Source organism: Parasteatoda tepidariorum, chromosome 5, assembly GCF_982258835.1.
Source record: "Parasteatoda tepidariorum strain Cologne lab strain chromosome 5, Ptep-v5.0, whole genome shotgun sequence".
Taxonomy (NCBI): Eukaryota; Metazoa; Arthropoda; class Arachnida; order Araneae; family Theridiidae; genus Parasteatoda; species Parasteatoda tepidariorum.
Window position 1 is genome coordinate 12,430,921 of NC_141759.1, and position 22,120 is coordinate 12,453,040.

A 22,120-nucleotide genomic window follows, 5' to 3' on the forward strand; every position below is an offset into this window, starting at 1 on the left:
ATCAACTACATCACTTTTAATAATCCTTTCAAGCAGAGACAACCAATAATCAAAATAGACGGTAACGCAATAAAATCAGTAAATCACATCAAATACCTAGCTATAATATTAGATCATCATCTAAACTACCTAGAACCCATTAAATCACTAAGAACAAGAGCCACAACACTACACAATAATCTCATAAAACTAGCCCCAAGGACCTGGGGCATTAATACTAAAATGCTCAAACATTGGTACAAGACAGTGGCAGAAAAAGCCTTTACGTGCGCTGCAGCAGCATTGGGTACAGAATTAAATAAAACCGCGATCAAAGAGCTGCACAAGGTGCAGCGGTCCCTACTAGTCAGAATAACATGATCATTCAAAACAGCACCCACACCAGGTCTGAATGTTATGGCAGGTTTACCGCCATTGTACCTGCAAATCCAAAAAGAAGCACTACTAGCTAACACACTTAGATTCAATAAAAAAAACACACAATATAACATAAAAGCGGGTGATTATCAACAAAAGATAAAAACACATATCGTCCACCCGGCCCATAAGACTAGCCGTAAATACACTAACCTACCAACAAGTACTGGAGCTAGCAAGACAACGACGGTACAAATCTACACCGATGGCTCCAAAACAGACAATGGCGTGGGAGCTGCATTCTGTGTTTACCACAACAACCAACATACAGATACATACAAATTTACGTTAAAACAAGAAAACACAGTGTTTCAAGCAGAGGTTTTAGCCATCAAAGAAGCCATCAATTGGTTAGAGACACACAGCTGCAAAGATGCAACAATTTTCACAGACAGTCTGGCTAGTATACACGCTATTAGAAAAACGAAACAAAAAGACCCGCACGTGGCAACAACACAAAGACAACTAGAACACCTAGTCAGAAAATGCAACACACAAATACACTGGGTGGCAGCGCACATAGGTAATGAGGCAGCGGATCTAGCGGCTAAAGACGCAGCAGCAGGTCACGGGGTTCCCAGCGGTGTTCTGCTTCCACCATCGAGCCTAAGAAATAAACTTAAAAACATCACACAAAAACTTTGGCAAGCATACTGGGACGAAAATGAAAAAGGCTATACAACAAAATCATATTATCCTAAAGTAGACACAGACCGACTCATAGGCCATCCAGCAGCAATACAATTCCTTACAGGACATGGCTTCTTCCCCTCATTCTTACACAGGATGCAGCGAATAAACACAGACACATGCCCATGCGATGACACAGGTACCCCAAGTCACTACCTGCATGACTGCCCACTAACTGAATCGTAATAAATAATAATAAATAAATAAATAAAAAAAATACCTGTGACGTGACTAGCTATTTTATATTGTACTGTTATTGTCGATGTCCATCCTTTGAGTCTGTAATGTAACACTGCTAGTTAATCTATGTAAAATTAAATTGTCGCTGCTAGGCCGGGATAGCCTGGTCAGTGGGGTGCCGGGCCCATGTCCAAGAGTTCGTGGGTTCGGTCCCCGCCGGTCGAAGACTCCCCGTGTAGTAAATGGTGACCGATGCACGTTAAATCTGTCGAGTCTCAAAGTCCTCCATGTTCCCATAACAAATCAATACCTCTGGGGGTACAGATCCAGGAGTTTCCTTGTCTTCTGGATTGGTTCAAAATTACAAGGCTACGGGGTTAAACATTAGTAGTCGTAAACCCAAAAATTGGGTCGACTGTTCAACGGCGGTCATAAAATAAAATAAAGTAAAACACTTACACAAGATAGAAATTCATGCTATGGAGTTATCAATAGTTTTTAATAGCAGAGATGCCAACTTGCTCCGGACAGCAAATATATATTTTAAAGTGGTAGTTTATCAATAGTGATTCTTGGTTTAATAAATTCAAATTAGTAGATTTTTATCCACCACTATTTCTAAATAATTCGTAGGCTTATATAATTCACCACTTTATAGTAGTGATGGGCAATAACAGGGATTTTCAAATAACAGGTTCCAGCTGTTACGATGCAAAATAATACCTGTTCCAAATACCTGTTCCAAAATAACAGGTCTTAGAAAAAAATCTTCAACTTTTTTATACTTGAAAAATAGTTTAAAATGGCAAGTATTTTTGTAACAGATACATATTTTTCTATTAATTTCACAATATTATTAGGAAAAGTATTTTTTGTTTCTATGGGTAAGGTTTTTTCTAATTAATTTTTAAACTATATGAAAGCAATTATATATTAATTTCTCTTTTATTCTCTATTGTTAAGTGTTTTTCAATAATAAAAAAAGCAATTAATCAAGCTTTTAACACGTCATTTGCCTGATAATGTTTAAAACTTCAGTCAATTTTAGAGAAGATTATGAAGTCCTTTATTTTTATCTGCTACAGATTTTGAAAAAATAATGTTGAGACATTTTTCTGTGAATTCATAAATAACATCTGTATTTCTTAAAGACAAGTGTTATAGCATATTTCAAAAGTGTGTTGTACTTCTTCAATTCAGTATCGTTTTTTTCTTCAGTAAAATATTTACTTTTATGAATTAAACTGAGGTTTACTGGGGCTTTTTTTATCATTCAAAGTATTAGTTTTGAGTTTTCGTTATATTTATTTCATCAAATTTTCAGAAAACATCGTTTGACTCACAAAAAATTTACTCACAAAAAAGTACACATTTTCTTTTTAATACTCAAACGTGACAAAAGAAATATAAAACATATTTGCTTTATAAGTCTAATCTACAAAATATAAATTCTATACCATTTATACATTATGTAGCCAAATGCTCTGTTTCTTGTTCTCGAAGAATTCTAATAAAAAAATTATAAATCGATCCGTGACACACTGTGTATGATTTATCACAAATGCTTTAAAAGATCCAGGAGAACCTAAACATTTACAACTATATTTTTTCGTAATATTCGTCCTCTAGAATTTAAAGTTGACAAAAATTCAATTAAATATAAGCTTAAATTCTTTTACTGTGTAAACTTTTTTACGAAATAGATTATACAAAAACTTGCTTTAAACAAGATGTTTATTTGATACAAATTACGTTTTGTAGAAAGCAGGGAAGTTAGTGCTTATATAGAGGTTCCAGTTGAGTAACAAAATTTGTAAGTTCAAATATATAAATAAAGCTGATTAATTTTAAATCATTTGTTAAATCGAATATCTAGTAAACAAAGTTGTGTTTAAATTACTCTTTTTTTCAACTCCTGCAATTTTGGCAGGAGCCCCTATTTGCTGCCGCTCACCAGCCCCCATGTTTACTTCGCAACCATCGTCGTTTCTTTTTGCGAAACAGATCGTTTTCCCAGATCTGAAGGTACTCGCTTAATGTAAATATATTCTCGCCTTCGTTTAACCCTCTAACTACTATTCCTCAAAGATTTGTTTTGTGATTATTATTACGATCCCTTTGTTTCCTAATCACTTCATTCTAACGCCACTTTCGTAAAATTATTTATATTTTCTGACATAATAAATTTAGTGAAATTTACTGATAGTGATTTATAATTTCATTTACTTAAATACCTAAAAGTAGTCTAACTGCATACATTGCAACCCAGTTCAATGCAACTTTTTAAATATAATTCGAATAACATCAATTTATAGTTTTAAACTAAGAAAAATATATGTTTACTAAAATTTAATTGATTCAGCTTTACCAATTTGCACGAGCTAAAACATTTAACAAATTAAATACAGCAAGAGCATAATCCGATATTTTTTTTAACATTTCTAAAACAAAATTAAATATTCAAAATAAACACCAATATACGAATTTAGCATAATTTTTAAAGAAACAAGCCTTTTTATAACAATTCTAAACTTTTCTTGGATTATATAAATAATATTTTCATTTTAAAACAATTAGCACATTAATTTAAAAATATCACATACTATGTAGCCGTTAATGATAATTTTTATATCAAGTAAAATTCAAACCATTAAGGGACAAAAATTCGCCAAATTAACTGTAACAGATTTTTTTCCTTTCCTGCAGAATATTATCATTTAAAAATATATTATTTACTTTCTTCAAAAATTCAAAATAAATAAATCTCTTAAGCAACAAAATAATAGGCAATGCCAGAGAGACATCTATTTGTATGCGAGTGGACGAAATTCAGCGAAATAACAAATCACTCTTCACGTAGAACATTGATTGAATTACCACAACAAATAACTACGACGGAAGTAAAGGACACGCCTTCATTTAAAGATATTGAGAGTCAATTCGCGACCTCGAAGGTCACGGTCGATCTCGACCTCCAAAACGAAAGCCGAAAAAGAAACCCGCAGCGAAAGCTAGGGAGGTGGGGGGCCAACGGCGTAAAGAGGTGTCTGGATTCTCCAGGTAAAACTCCTTCCCCCAAAAGACGATTGTAATTAATACAGTAAACACAGTAGGTAGCAGAAATAGCCATTAAAAAAAATGTGGAGCACTTTCAAGTAAATGCAGGCACAGTTACTCTATTGAAAACAATTCACTATTTCAAACAAAATATTCTGAATTTTTTATTAAATGTATAAAATTTATACATTTAATTACCTAAAACTTCATTACTTAACTTCCTAAATAGGTTCCTAAAAAAAATAATAGCTATGTAATTAGTTTTTGAGTCCTTAATCGCTAACTGTAGGCTTCCTTTGTTAATATAGCTTGCATGCATATAAAGAAAATATAGTGTTTAAATATGGCTTGAATAGAACATACTAAACATACTAAGATGTCTACAACATATTAAATATAGTTTTAATAATTTTAACAACCCCTTTTTATATTGAAATAAAAAGTAAAAATATTTATTGCTTATCATATGCCCGAAAATCCAAAGAGCATGGAAGACAGGTCACCGTGCCCAGCATTGCTGCAAATTAGCTTAAACTGCAAAATACTAGGAAAGGCTGTGACAAAATACTAGCTGTTCCAAAATATTCCCTGTTCCAATACTAGCCTGTGACAAAATATTCCCAGTTCCAATACTAGCGCCTGTTCCAATATTTGCGCCTGTTCCAATATTTGCGCCTGTTCCAGATACTAGCTGTTCCAAAATATTCCCTGTTCCAATACTAGCTGTGAAAAAATATTACCTGTTTCAAAATATTCCCAGTTCCAATACTAGCGCCTGTTCCAATATTTGCGCCTGTTCCAATATTTGCGCCTGTTCCAATATTTGCCCCTGTTCCAGATACTAGCTGTTCCCTGTTCCAAAATACTAGCCTGTGATAAAAATAACAGGCTGTTCCGATATAGCATATTTAAAATACTAGGTGGTAGTTTTATTAATAATAGGTTGTTAAGACACAGAAGTAGAACCACAAGCGGGGGGGGGCGAGCAGTGGACTAGCAATAATTTAATTTTTTTTTAAATTTAAACCATAGAAACTCTATTTTTTTACTAAGAAATTTAAGACACCCTAAACGTATTTTAACAATATAATTGCAGAATAATCATTTCCTTAGGAGTGAAATTAAAAAAAAAAGGCATTTAATGATTTACTTCGGGCGCAAAATAATTTTAGCGAAACGAAATTTAAGTACTATTATTAATTTATGATTGGAATTAATATTTAAGTTTATAGAACGACATCTAGTTTTATTGGAACTAAAATTTATGACTTCTATTACAGCTCTTATATTTTTTAGACTATGAAAACACAGATATTGAGATTCACCATAATTTCACATATACGTAACAAAACTTATCGTATGCTACTCACGTCCCGCAGTGGACTGATCGTTAAATTCTGCTACACGGTTCCCATCAGATCTCCGAAGTCAAGCATCACTGGCTGCCGTCAGAGTGCGGGTGGGTGACCACTTGGATCAGTCTGCGTAGGGACCGAGGGAGTGCGGTACGGGTCCTCGTTAAACTGTTTTACCGTAAAGTGCTCCAATTCGCGTGCAGGTCGTCGGGCTACCGAAGCGGGGATGCCATCCCCTCTACAAAGGATCAAAATTGTGATGGTATGTCTTCGGATCATCCTCAGGGATGCTTCACAAACCGTCGCCAATAACCCATTGTGCAGCTCTTGTGCGACATAAGTGAACTACAACGTATGCTATTCACTCGAGAAGTTTTTAATTCTTGCTGCTGCAAGTAAACAGTTTTTAAAGTCTATAAATTGCTTTTAAGTTTAGAAATATCATGCTTACACTTACAGGGAGGGGAAAAAAAAGACTGTTGAAAACATTTTGTTCTATTGATCGGATTTTCACGTTTTAAATGCTATCTATAATAAGTCAAATTCTTTGACTAAACCGATCTTTTGTTCGTTGAATTTGGGTTATTTGTTTTTCCTTTTAATTCTATTTAGGCTTGTTAATTTTACTTTTTACATATTCCATGCAAAAAAAATAAAATAATAATAATAATAATGATAATAATAAATAAAAAAATAAAATAAAAAAATTTAAACGAATTAAAAATTTTTATTCATTGTTATAAGATTTGTTTAACTAAGAGAAATACAATGTATTTTTGAAATTATTACTTAATTTATACTAATTTGTTTAATAATGGTTGACACAATTTTGAATACCAAGGCACATTAACTCATGTATCATTTTAAACTACGTAATTTTAAATGACACAATGCAAAATTCGAATGAAGTCTTGTCTTTTTGAAATTTTTTAACTTAGAAACGACTTGATCAATAATGTTCAAATTTTGCATTTTAAAATTGCACAAAAATGATGTAAAATTTACATAGCTTAAATTTTAGTTTTCTTCTAATTTTAAATAACAAACAATAATAGATAATTATTTAAAATTAATTTTTACATTCAATTTTCTTTGGATAAATATATTTTTTAATTGTGTGATCAATATTTCCAACTAGCTTTAAAATTTCTTGAGATATGGCGATCTATACTCGTTAAATTATTAAATTTAAAACAGCTCTAAAAAAATTATAATACTAGAAATACAAAACTTGTATAGACTCTCGCAATGTCTGGCTACGGCCCTGTAATAATAAATAAAACGTGATTTTTTTTTCTCATTGTAAACTGTGCAAAGATTGCCAAAAAACAGTTTAGCATTTTTTAAAAAAAGTAGAAAAATAAATTTTTGCCAAGATAATTGAATTAAAATTTTTGCCTAGTATTTTGGAACAGGCCTTTGGAAGTAACCTGTTATTTTTATAACAGGTATGATTAAATAACAGGTTCCAAATACCTGTTCCAGAAAATATTGGACATCTCTACTTTATAGTACTTTTATAGTTCTATGCCTTGTAAAAAGCAAGAAAAAATAATCAAATATTTGCAACATTTCTTTGTAGTTATTTTACCGTTTTTTAAATTATTTTGGCGTGTCCGGAGCAGTTGGCATCTCTGTAATAGTAAGGAAAATGTTCATTTTTTGATGCTTTTACGCTGTCTCTGATTTATCGCTGCAAAATAATTGCAAATCACATAAAATTTTATCGTTTTACCTAACAAGTGCTTAGTATGCTCTGAAAAGTTTTTGTTTTCACTAATATTATTCTCTCACCAATGTATTCATAATTATTATTAGCTGATATAGTTGATTGATATATACTTACAAATATATTGATAACGAAATGGTTACCATTCTTTTATTTATAAGCTTTTTACAGAATTTACTTCAGATTATAGAGAAGGAAAACGAAATTTGTTTATCTACCACAGAAAAATTTTAATTATAATTAATATACATTTTAATCTTATAAACTGCACCAAATGTTCTGTCGTTTTTCATAGAATTAAATAATACATCCGCCAGTTAAAATTTCAGCTGGTTGATGTAATGAGATCATAATGAGAGATTAATTTTATTCAGCGCATGAAACATGACTCGGGATATAATCCAAATGCTAACTACTCTGAAATTTTATAATTGTTAAGGTTTCGTTACAATTGCATGAGGACACTCTCTTTACTGAGAACGCGTTTTTAGAACAAATAAAGCATTAATTTGATTTGAGAGTGTAGATTATCATAGATAAAACACAGTTTGAATGCCTTAAACCTTTTATTTTGAGTAACATTTATATAGCAAATATATATGAAGCCGTGAGGGATCAGTGGTTTGCTGAGATTGCGAAGATATGCGGTTCAATTATGAGCGACGGCTTTTCGCAATGACAGTTGACCACAAAGGAGTCATTTGGGACCCTCAACCTCCATGTACTGATATTTTTGCAGGAATGCTTTTTTTATCACTATATGAAATCTGGATTTTATAGCTTTATTTAGAAATATGTATACCGATTTATTTATTAGCCTAAAATTGACCAACGAAGTTCAAAATGATTATTCTGATACTAGTTCAAATTGATATTTTATGTAGTAGTACCAAGCATTAAAGGGAATGCCTAATGACAAACGCGGGAAGTACAATTCCTAGTGAAATGGAACCCCGAATTAGGTAAGATCAAGTACTTGTATGTCAATGCAACAATAAATTTGTTTCCAATGTAATTAAAATGGTTCAGTAAAATTGAAAAGTATTAGTTTCAACGGAAAATTCTGGCAACGAAGGAATGCGCCCAATTTAACAAGCATAATAAGTGAAAAAGAATTTGTACACATCAATAAGTATGAATCAGATGTACCATTTAGGTTTGTTGGACAGTTTCTTTATAAGTGTAAATATGTAAGCACGTGCTTTTTTCTGATATATATGCTCTGCGTCTTTAAGCTTCATCATTACCATATAGTTAAATACTCTATAACATTCTGTTCTGTATACTAGTTTTTCGGTTTTGTTTTTACTCATGCCGTTGTAAATTTGTACATATTTATTTTTTCGACCATCTAAATAGCTTATTTTTTCTGTTAATCAGACTTCTTGTAATCGCACATGTATCTTTCCAATTATTATTCAAATCATTTTTTTTTTGTATATATCGCACATTTTACTGTTCTGTATATAAGTTAATCAACTGCATTCGCCCGTTGAATTTGGCAATTTAATCTCAGATGAATAAGCTAGTGCCACAAGTCAGGTACGTCGATCAATACGCTCACGTTAAAGCATTAAAAGAGAGAATGACATTTCTTATCTACCACAACAAAATATTAATAATAATTATTATACTTCGTAATCTTTTTAATGTAGCGATTTACTACTTGACAAAAAAACATAAAATACATTCGCCAGTGAAAAACAATAGCTGGTAGATGCAATGACTACATTATGAGAATCATCGTATAGAACTTGAATAGTCGGCATATAATCCAAATGCTAACTGCTCTGAAATTGTTTAGGTTTCTTTAAAATTGTAAGTGTACACTTTTCTGAGAGAACTGGTCTTTGATACAAATAAAGCATTACTTTGATTGGTGTGTGTAGAATATCATGGATTAACCCCTAGTTAGAATGCTATGTATCTTTTATTTTGGGTTGCAAATCAGGCATCAAGAATTTCTAGAATAAAGGTAATTTTGAAATGTGCCCTTGCAGCCTTTTTTTTCAAATGCAAAATGTTTAACGCTCTCGGCAATCTCTTAAGGCAATTTATTTGTGTTTCTGACTACTTCTTAATCTTATAATACTGTTACTTCAAATATTATAATTGTCTAAGACTTCCAAATAGGCTGTTTCGCTACAACTATAAAAATCTCTAAATGAAAGTGCTGTTGTTAGCAGCTCTGTTCTCGACGCTAATTTATGATCCATTTATAAGTATACCATTCAAAAGAATATGAAATACGTTTCCAAGAAAATGAAATATTTATTTCCTTATAAAGAATTTCTACAATAAAAGTAATCCTTGATATATACCTTTACAGTGTTGTTTTTAAAACAAACAATTTAAAAGGCCTGGCTTCTTATGTGTGCCGCTATCACGTCAAATACTATGTAAACATAAAATTTTCCATTGTGCAAAATTTTAGTTGCTACCACTGCGAAAAATTTTCAAATGAAAGAGCTAAAGAAAGCTGCAACGTTCTTTGAAATTTTGTGATAAAGGGAACTTTTGAAATTCGTTACCGTTCAAAATACTGTATTGTATAACATAAAGAAACATTGCGTCACATAACTTCCAATGCATTTTTAGAAATTTTTTGCTGTGGTGAATTATAGTTTTTTTCTAAACTAAGAGGTAATTACTTTGCACTGAGAAAAGATGTGAATTTCCAGTACTCCAATGGTACCTGTAAAAAGAAGTCACTGAATTTAATACTACTTTTATGATCTATAAAAATCAATTAGTAAATTCAGAGATTTTTAACTTTTGTTGTTGAATGAGTTTTGATTCTGTAATGATGCAATATTTTTGCCTACATAATTTGATCTCCATCAACGCGAATCTCATCCCCAAACAGTTTCTTGGTCCTTCACCGAATTTTAAATAAGCGTACTGAGGATGCTTTAGTGGAGATGAATCCATGAATATGGAAACAAGTGAAATGGAATTCGATAATCGTGTTCTGAAAGGATGCAAGTGACATTATAAGAAGCTTACACTGATAAATAAGATAAAGATATAAGCAATGGCGTTTACCTTTTATAAAGTCGTTTGTTATGCTGATTTCAAATTGGAAAACCGCTTTGCTCTTTTACAACAGGTATTGAAGACATTAGGCAGACTTTGAAAATTTACGTTATATTCCGTAAGCTTCCATACGTAAGATTTGAAGAACTCTTTTTTTGAAATCTTACTAAGCGTTCCGTAGTGTTGGCTTGACTTTACAAAGCTACAAGCACTCTGCCCATTCCTGTTAAAAATTGTTTTTTTTTTTTAATTTATTTAAATCTAACTTCAATTTAACATAATGTCCGTGTTACCAATAGATAAGAATAAAACGCGAGCACAAAATGATAATGAAGGATCCGTTATTACAAAATGCTGAAATGAATCTTTTGATGTTACAACAATCGGTTGATTTAATTTTTTAAAAAGATTATATGTTTCTGTTTAACGTTTTGGTCGTCGAACTATAATAGGTCCTTGAGAAACTACATATTTTTGGTTATTTGAAATTAGAGAATATATTTACTTTAATTATACGATTTAGTTGGAAGAAGTTTTACTTCCATAATATCCAAGTTCCATTGTAAATGTTTGTTTTGGATGCGTGGTCGGAGATAAGATAATATTCCACAACGATAGCGTGATTTAACCCTTTCGCGCCGACTGTCACAAATACGTGACAGCAAAAAACCGTATCAATCAGGGTAAAAATATAAAACTGGTAATCAAAGTATTTCTTTAGCAGTTTATTTGTAGGCGGAGTTATAATTTTTTGATTTATTTAATTCACCATTACTTTGTTCAAAATAAAACTATTTAGTTATACTTTGAATTAACATTGATTATATATATGATTAAACTAACAATAGTTAAAATAAAAGCAAAGTAAGTCTGTCAAATTAGTAACGACTACATTAAAGTTACCGTTTTTTATTTAATTGCAACTTGATTCTGATTTTGTACGAATGCTTTTCTGAATCACCCGTCCCCAAGGGGTTAATTAAGGAATTTTTAAAAAATCTCTTTTTCATTTACGTAAGTTTGTTACTTTTTCCCGGACACAACTGTATTTTACTGGAATTGAAGCATGCGCACTTCTGGCGCAATTTTTTCAAATCATACGGAATGGAACGTAAGACTGTGAAATCTACTCCCTTTTGACAAAAATAAATTTTCATTGAACAATGTTCAATTTCCATGGAATTTACTTAAACGATGTGCAACAACTACACATTTTCACCACAGATACAAGTAACTTGCGAAATGTTTTCCAAAAAGAATAATTTTCACTAGAACGAACTAAAGAAGCCCCAAAGGAGCGAAAAGAAAAGCAAAGAAAAAGAGTTCTGGAAAAAAGCATAGGTAAATAGCACTACTTAATACCTAACTTCATGAATTTACTTCTTCAATAAGAATACACTGTGTGAGTTCGTTTCCGGACTGAAATTTGCAACCTAAATAATTAACTGTTCCACGAACGGTTACCATAATTCCGATTATTTACATTTTCATAGCATAGCATAGCATTCGAAACCAAGAAAACTTATGATCCATGTTTTACCTATCGGGAATAAATATTTCAGGATCTGGAAAATATTCAGCGTCATAATGCATTGCGTAAAGTGGAAGAAGTATATTCATACCCTTTGTCACCACTATCCCAGCGTCTCCTAATTTGTAATCTGCTACTCAATCTGTCCTAAATAAATAAAGAAAGAAAAAATAAATTAAGTCTAAATGGAATGTTTGAATATAAATTTTTCACAATTCACAGATAACTTAAAACAGACATTTGCAAAGAGACAAAACTTTCAGTTTAATCAAAAGTTATCAAAATATATAAATTATGGATTTATTTTGATAATAACAGAGATGCCAACTTGCTCCGGACGGCAAATATATATTTTAAAGTGGTAGTTTATCAATTCTGATTCTTGGTTTAATAAATTCAATTTAATAGATTTTTATTCACCACTATTTGTAAATAATTCGTAGGCATATAAAATTCTCCTCTATCTAGTATAATGTATTTCAATACCTCTTAAAAAGCAAACAAAAATAGTCATCTATTAGCAAAATTTTCTCTGTTGTTATCTACCGATTAATTAATTATTTTGGCGTGTCCGGAGCAGTTGGCATCTCTGTAGTAACAGTGTTACCAACAGGCCTAAAATTACCTACATATAAAGACGGGAAAACAGTAAAAACTGGTAGAAAATAAATTTCGTTTTCAACTTTTTTTCGGAAATAATAAAATATCCATAGCCACCAAATTTTTTTCACGGATACAATTTATATATTGAATTACTTCTTTCCCGAGAAAAAATTAACAACAATGATTTGTTTATTGTTAAGAATAGATTTACTTCTCCCGAAAATTTTCTATTATTGAAATAGTTCCTCTACCAGTATTTCCTGTTTTCCGTCTCGCCTTCAGGCCTGGTTACCAGATTTAGAATCAGATATTTTATTAGATAAAATGTAATATTGTTTATCGCAAAATCTATCGCTAATTCAAAGATGCATGGTCAAAATTAAAGATCAATCCCTGCATGTTTCACACGTTGAGCGCCGCCAACGCTTGCGGTAATATAGCGGTCATGGCTTGAAACTTGTTAAAACTGAAATCTAAGTACTTTCGCGAGGGAAAAGTCGCGGGTAACAGCTAAACGGATAAAATGTTTGGCTAATGCATTGTTTAAAGCTAATTTACTAGTTAGGATTGGAAAACGGGTTGAAAAATTAGAATATTCAATTAACCTCAGTTGTGCTGTACGTTAGACTTTGATATCATTAAAGTTTATATATTGTTAAAGATTGTTTTGAAATTCTACTAAATATGAGCACCGAAGGCAGTTGCTGAAATATTAAGGTATATATTAATGTTTAATATAAACCTTAATGCAATCCCTAAACAAATTATTAGACGCACTATAAGATTTCATGTAAAATCTTAATTATCATGTGATACTATACAGCTTTATTGTTTTTACTCTGGTTTGCACTTGCAACCAGCGTTCGTGTATCATTTGATTAAATTAGACGATATATAATAAAAATTCGATGAATCGATAAATTTAGACGATATATTATATAAATTTGAAATAATTATTATATTAAGTATTGTATTTGTATATAATAATTAAGCCAAATTATTAGATGCTCCGTAGTGTTTTAATAATTGCATGTTTTGCACAAGTATTTTTAACTTTTATATTTAAACATACAAGTAATGGGTTTTTATTCAGGAGATTTTGTATATACTTCCTATTTGTATTTATTTTTAACGTATTGCATTACAATATGATACCAAATAATACACGGACCTAAGCAAGAACAAACCGGTTATATATAAAATTATTTATTATAATATCGTATAAAGTTGGGCAGAAACGTTTTAACTATATAAAACATATTATAAGGATGATGATGATCATCAGCATTATCATTAAAATTTATCTGGGAGCCTGAGACCGTCAAAGTCCCCTTTCTGACTCATCTTGAAATTTTATCTTTAAGGTGGATCTTTCTGGTAATTTGATTGCAATTTGGACTGAAAAGAAAATCAAATATTTTGTATTTTAGATAAAGTTGCGTAGCTACAAAAATAAGCTACCGTGGTCTGAGGTTTAAGTCTTATCTTAAGTTTTCAAAAGTAAAAGTTTTTTTAAAACCTGCGGTGTCACAATTTAAGGTCTTTTCAAAAAAATTGAAATTTTGTTTTGCAATATAATAATCTAAAAAATCTATGTTGAGACCGCGATGTAAGCTCTTATTTCGGATAAACAATCTTGCAACAAAAAAAATCTAAATTTTAATTATAACAAATAGAAAGTAAACAGATCTTTAAGATCATTTAAAGAATCAAATTTACTTAATGCTTGAACATTCTAATCGAAATATATTCATATCAAGAATAAAAAGTTATCTAAATATATCGATTGTCAAAGTGATCTAAAAAACTAGGAACTGGTGGGAAATCAACTTGCTATCCAAAATGACCGTCAGCGAAATCTATCAAAACATTTTCTACCTTTGATTTCATTTTGTGGACAGAAATAAAACAATATTGAAATTTTTTTATCTACCACATCAAAATATAAATTTCAATAAATATAAATTTTAATCACATGGGCTGGTAAATTTTTAAACTATTTTCACATCAAATTTAAATAATGCATCCGCCAGTGAAAACCTCAGCTGGTAGATGTAATGAGTACATTATGAGAATTTATACTTAGTACTCCAAATTCTACCTGTTCTGAAATCGGATAATAGTTTAGGTTTCTTTAAAATTGTGGGTGTACACTTTTATGTGAAAAGGCGTCTTTAATACAAATAAAGCATTACTTTGATTTGTGTGTTTAGAATATCATGGATTAACCCCAAGTTCGAATGCCTTATATCTTTTATTTCGATTTATATATGTTGCAAATAATGCATTAAGAATTTCTAAAATAAATGTAAGTTTGAAATGTGCCTTTGCAGTATATTTTTTAATGCAAAGTGCTTAACGCACTTGGCAAACTCCTTGGCCAGGGACTGTACCTAAGGTGGTTTAATATGTACCGTTGGTAATATATTTAGGTGAAATATGTTAAGCTAATATATATTAAGGTTTAATATATTAAAGAGTGTATTAAACCTTACTGTAATAAGGTTCAAAGGCCAATTTTTAAGGCTTTGTGTAACAAATCGTAAAAGATCTGCGCGTGAAGCAAAATTGCTGAGCTGCGTCAGGTGAAGTCGTTGTTGTAACACAGTAATGCAGGGCTTCCAACTTTTTACACTTTGTAATAATTTATTCTAACTACGTTTTAATTTCAATCTATTATTTCTTAATAATTTGAATTTATCTTTCACACCACAAGATATAAATGATTTAAAAGTTCATATACAAGGCCACATAGGTCTAATTTTTCCTTGTCGAATATTATAAAATGATGGTAAAATCACCCATCACTTTGAAAGTTTTGGATTTTTAAGTGTCTACCACTGTATAAAATATTTTGCATACAGTTTAGTAGCTGACAGGTCTGGTATAACATCACGTACCTGCCAACGATTCATCCTTTGGAGAAGGATTTACCCAAGAAACAGTAAAATGGTAATTAAATTATAATTTTAGGCAGATTACATATTTTGCATTTTGGAAAAATTTATACGGAGTACAATAAACAGTAGAGATGTCCAATATTTTCTGGAACAGGTATTTGGAACCTGTTATTTAATCATACCTGTTATAAAAATAACAGGTTACTTCCAAAGGCCTGTTCCAAAATACTAGGCAAAAATTTAAATTCAATTATCTCGGCAAAAAAAATTTTCTACTATTTTTTTAAAATGTTAAACTGTTTTTTGGCAATCTTTGCCCAGTTTACAATAAGAAAAATAAGATCACGTTTTATTTATTATTTAGGGCCGTAACCAGACATTGCGAGGGTCTGCGACAAGTTTTGTATTTCTAGCATTATAATTTTTTTTGGAGCTGTTTTAAATCTAATAATTTAACGAGTATAGATCGCCATATATCAAGAAATTTTAAAGCAAGTTGGAAATATTGATCACACAATTATAAAATTTATTTATCCAAAGAAAATTGACTGTAAAAATTAATTTTAAATAATTATCTATTATTGTTTGTTATTTATAATTAGAAGAAACTAAAATTTAAGCTATGTAAATTTTACATCATTTTAACTGTGTAATTTTAAAATGCAAAATTTGAACATTATTGATCAAGTCGTTTTTAAGTCAAGAAATTTCAAAAAGACATGACTTCATTCGAATTTTGCATTGTGCCATTTAAAATTACGTAGTTTAAAATGATACATGAGTAGGACTGGGCGATATTAGAAATTATATATCGTGATATATCGTCAGTTTTGCATCGCGATATAGCGATGTATCGCGATATAGTATTTTTGAATTTCATTTACTTTAAGGCACAGAAAGTCAGATTTCTATCAAGACTTCATACGCATATTGATTTAAATCAATTTATAAATTTGAAAATATATATGTTTTGCTAAAGAAAGATATTAAATAAATTGACTAAGATGTACAAATCTTACTTAAAATATTTATTGAAAAAATGTGTGTAGATACAGAATGAAATATTTGCACTTCTTTATCGTTTATAAGGTATAAGCAGTCTTAATTTAAGTTAACCCCTAAAACACCCTTAATGAAAAAAAATATTGTTATTAAACAAAAGCTGATTTTAAAATTTCAAAATGTATTTTAATTAAAATAAAAGTTAGATTGACTAAAAGCCGAAGTTTAAAATTAAAAATGTTCGAATTTTAAACTAAAAAGTAAACATAAGATTTGTAATAATTTCTTAAAATTTTCGTTCTCTGAAAGATTTCTCAGTTTAAAAATAAAAAGGGAATTTTATAAAGATATCTAGCTGAAATTATTGAAAGAAAATTTAAAAAATTAAAAAAAAAAGCTTGTTAAGAAATTCATTATACACTTAAAACAAAGTGTTAAAAATATTTTTTTTTTTTAAAAAAAAGAAACTTTTTTTAACAAATTAATATTTGCTTGTACTATTATGCGTAAATAATTACAGAATTATTAAGTTCGATCGTAATGTTCAAATTCTTAATGAAGAAGTAAACACAAGTTTTGTTATATTTTCTAAAAAGGATCACGCAAATAACAAAAGATTTCTTAGTTTAAAAATAAAAAAATAAATAAAAGTGAAATTTATCAATATATTTACCTAACAGCATAGGAACAAAATTTAAAAAATAAGTTCGTTAAAAAATTATTTGTATGCTTAAAACAAAGAGCTAAATAAATTTTAGAAAAAAAATGCTTCTTAAACACTATTTTTATTATTATTTCATATAAATAATTAAATTAAATTAAATAATGACCGAATTATGAACGAAAAACAAAATAAGGCAAAGTTTCTTAATTAAATTCTTAAAAATAAAAACAAAAGAATTGTGATATTCGGTAATATATTTAGCTAATTAACTAATAATATAAAACGAAAATTAAAAAAAAATAATGATTTTACTCTCTAATAAAACGAAGTAGTAATTGATAAAAAAAAAAAAAAAAAAGAAATGAATAAAATTCGCAAACTTTTCAAATTCTTTTGAACAAATAAAGTTTATTGACTTATGTCCAAAAAATGAGTTTTGTTTTAACTTTATTTCTAAAACTAAAAACAACTCAAGATTTATAAATTTAAAATCAGTAATAGAAGCCCATTAAATTATTAGAAGTTTTATCCGAAAGGTTTTTAATAAATTAAAAGAAAGTAAAAAAATAACCTAACAAATTTATTTACTTTATAATTTAATTCCTTATGGGTGCCTTAAATTAGATTTCCGATAATTTTCACATTTAAAAATATAAAAAAGTTTTGTCAGAAAATAAATAAAAAACTTACCTAATTAATGAAGAAACTTTTCCTTATAAATTCTTTTCAATAATAGATTGCGTTCAGAACAAGGTTACGACGGCGATCACGAAGTTAATCCCATTGAAAATATTCTACAAGAAACGATTTCAAATCGCGAAGTTGCGAAAACGAACATGTGATATAACGATATAAGGTCTCAAAAGTGATTCTGATTCTACCGCTCATCAGTCAAGGCCGTCTCAACATAACGAAACAATATCGTCTTCCACAGCGCGAGTTGGCATCGGAACGTAAGAGAAAGTCCTTGCGTGTATCGCTATATCGCTATATCGTTATATCGTCTTCTTCACTCGACGGCTTAAATCAGATTTCTGATGCATCGCTTGGAATGAAAGTCGCTGTATCGGTTTGCCGATATAGGCGTTAAATCGATATGTCGCGATATATCGATTTATAGCCCAGTCCTATACATGAGTTAATGTGCCTTGGTATTCAAAATTGTTTCAACCATTATTAAACAAATTAGTATAAATTAAGTAATAATTTCAAAAAGATTACATTGTTACATTGTATTTCCCTTAGTTAAACAAAATTTTTTAATTCGTTTAAATTTTTTATTTATTTATTTATTTTTTTTGCATGGAATACGTAAAAAGTAAAATTAACCAGCCTAAATAGAATTAAAAGGAAAAACAAATAACCCAAATTCATCGAACAAAAGATCGGTTTAGTCAAAGAATTTGACTTATTATAGATAGCACTTAAAACGTGAAAATACGATCCATAGAACAAAATGTTTTCAACAGTCTTTTTCCCCCCCCTTTAAGTGTAAACATGATATTTCTAAACTTAAAAGCAATTTATAGATTTTAAAAAACTGTTTACTTGTATCAGCAAGAATTAAAAATTTCTCGCGTGAGTAGCATACGTTGTAGTTCATTTATGTCGCACAAGAGCTGCACAATGGGCTATTGGCGACTGTTTGGGAAGCATCCCTGAGGATGATCCGAAGACAGGCCATCACAATTTTGATCCTCTGCAGAGGGGATGCCATCCCCACTTCTGTAGCCCGACGACCTGCACGCGAATTCGAGCACTTAACGGTAGAACAGTTTAACAAGGACCCATACCGCACACCCTCGGTCTCTACGTAGACTGATCCAAGTGGTCACCCACCCGTACACTGATGGCAGTCAGTGATGCTTGAATTCGGTGATCTGATGGGAACCGTGCTGTAGAATTTAACGATCAGTCCACTGCGGGACGTGAGTAGCAAACGATAAGTTTTGTAACGTATATGTGAAATCATGGTAAGTCTCAATTTCTGTGTTTTCATAGTCTAAAAAATAAAGAGCAGTAATAGAAGTCATAAAATTTTGTTCCAATAAAACTAAATTACGTTCTATAAACTTAAATTTAAATATTAATTCCAATCATAAATTAATAATAGTACTTAAATTTCGTTTCGTTAAAATTATTTTGCGTCCGAAGTAAATCATTAAATGCCTTTTTTTTTATTTCATTCCTAAGAAAATGATTATTCTGCAATTATACAGTTAAAATACATTTAAGGTGCCTTAAATTTCTTAATAAAAAATAGCCTTTCTAAGGGTTTAAATAAATAAAAAATAATTTAAAATTATTGATAGTCTACTGCTAGCCCCCCCCCCTTGTGGTTCTACTTCTGTGTTTTAACAACGTATTATTAATAAAACTAACACCAAATATTTTAAACATGCTATATCGGAGCAGCCTGTTATTTTTATCACAGGATAGTATTTTGGAACAGGCGATATTTTTTCACAGCTAGTATTTTGGAACAGGCGATATTTTGTCACAGCCTAGTATTTTGGAACAGGCGATATTTTATCACAGCTAGTATCTTGGAACAGGCGATATTTTGTCACAGCTAGTATTTTGGAGCAGATGGTATTTTGTCACAGCCTAGTATTTTGGAACAGGTGAAACAGGCTAGTATTTTTGAACAAATTTGTATTTAAAAATAGGTGAGAATTTTGTGATAGTCAAGCCTGCTAGTTTGCAGGTTAAGTTTATTTGCAGGAATGTCGGGTACGTGGTGACCTGCCCCCCCCCTGCCCTTCTGATGCTCGGGCAAGGGGGGGGGGGACAGGTTGCTTATAATTGCATTTTCCTTGTTTTAATTTTTTTTCTTCTGTGATACAAAAAGTAGAAGTATGCAAATATTTTTCCTAATTTTGATATTGATACATATTTCCTACATGTAAAAATATAAAAATATTTCTGAAAAATTTCCTACAAAATACGAGTTTTATTGTCTCACTTCTTATCTCCTCGGTCTTATTCTCTCTCTTTTCACATTTTTTTTCTTTCTTTTTTAAGACAATAAATATTTTAACTTTTTATTCCCTTATAAGAAGGGGGTTTTAAAATTGTTAAAACTATATTTAGTAAGCGAATTCTAGCTATATTTAAACACTTCTTCGTATGCAAGCTATATTATCAAACACTATATTTTTCTCCCAATTTATGACGAAGCATGAAGGAGTAGTACAATAGTACAGAGAAGATGAAGGGTAGTATAATAATATGTAAATATTTTTTTTTTTTACATGAAAAAAAGGAGAAACAATTCTTAACTTTCAGCCAAGGGAAGCATAAAGTTGTCGATTATGGAACATTGCTATTATTTTTATATATATTAGGAAACTATCTAATGGATGTTTGGGTTAAGCAAAATATTTTATGAATGTGATTTAATAATGAAGTTTAGTAATAAAGTTTTAAGGGTCATTAAATTTATGTATTTTATACATTTAATGAAAAATTCAGAATATTTTTTTTTCTTTTTTAAATAGTGAATTGCTCACTATAGAGTAACTACGGCCTATATTTACATAAAAATGCTCCATTTTTTTTCTTCTCTTTTTTCCGACTACTGTATTTACTGCATTAATTACAATCGTCTTTTGGGGGACATCTAATCAAGTAGTTTACTTCGAGAATCCAGGCACCTCTTTACGCCATTGGCCCCCTAATAACTTTCGGTTCCTTTTTTGACCGTGACCTTCAAGGTTACGAATCGACTCTCTCAATATCTCTACATGAAGGTGTGTCCTTTATTTCCCTCGTAGTTATTTGTTGTAGTAATTCAATCAATGTTCTATACGAAGAGTGATTTGTCATTGTGTTGAATTTCGTCTGCTCGCATAGAAATAGATGTCTCTCAGCCATTGCCTATTATTTTGTTGCTTAAAAGATTTATTTATTTTGAATTTTTGAAGAAAATAAATAAATATTTTTAAATGATAATATTCTGGAGGAAAGGAAAAAAATCTATTACAGTTAATTTGGCGAATTTCTTTTTTTAAATTTTTTTTTATTGCTTTGAATTTTCCTTTGACATTAAAATTACCATTAAGGCTACATAGTATGTGATATTATGAAATCAATGCGCTATACAAATCAATGCGAAATCAATGCGCGTATACTGATGCTTATTTTGAATATTTACTTTTAAAAAAATGTTTAAAAGTCTGGGATTATGCTCTATTTATATTTAATTTGCTAAATGTTTTAGCTGGTGCAAATTGATAAAGTTCAATCAATTAAATTTTAGTATAAATATTTTTTTTTGTTTAAAACTGTAAAATGATGTCATTCGAACTATTTAAAAAGTTGCGAAGAGGTTGCAATGCATGCAGTTAGACTATTTTTATGTGTTAGCTTATATTTAATTTCATTTTTGTCAACTTAAAATTCTAGAGGACAACTAAGCTTTTTTTTTTTCTTTTTGTCAAATGAAAAAAATATTGGTTATTCTGCCACATATACAGAATATAATGTGCAACTCACATATTGTTTTGATTTAAAAATAATAATACACTATGTTGTATTGTAAATTCAGAGATTAATTTTTTTCTTTTAAATTTCTAATTTATCTCAATATTTATGAAGTTCCATTTTCCCCCTCTTGTTGAAATGAAAAGATTCTGGTTATATCGTCAAACAGAATGTAATAGGGAATTCCTAAATTCTTTTTATTTAGAAACAATGTACATTGTAATATTCAAAACCTTTTTTATTCTCTAAGCTTTCTAAATTATTTTATGCTTGTTAAAAACAGGCAAATTTTGTAAAAGAATTTTTCCTGCGTCACTCATTTCTCCTAAAAGTGCATTAAAAAGAACTATATTTTGTAACACAAATTATTGTTTCTATTATTATTTATTATATTTGATTACACTATCAAATATGCTTTTGAAATGTTTTCAACCAATTTGAACAACCCGATCTAAAGTATAAACACACACA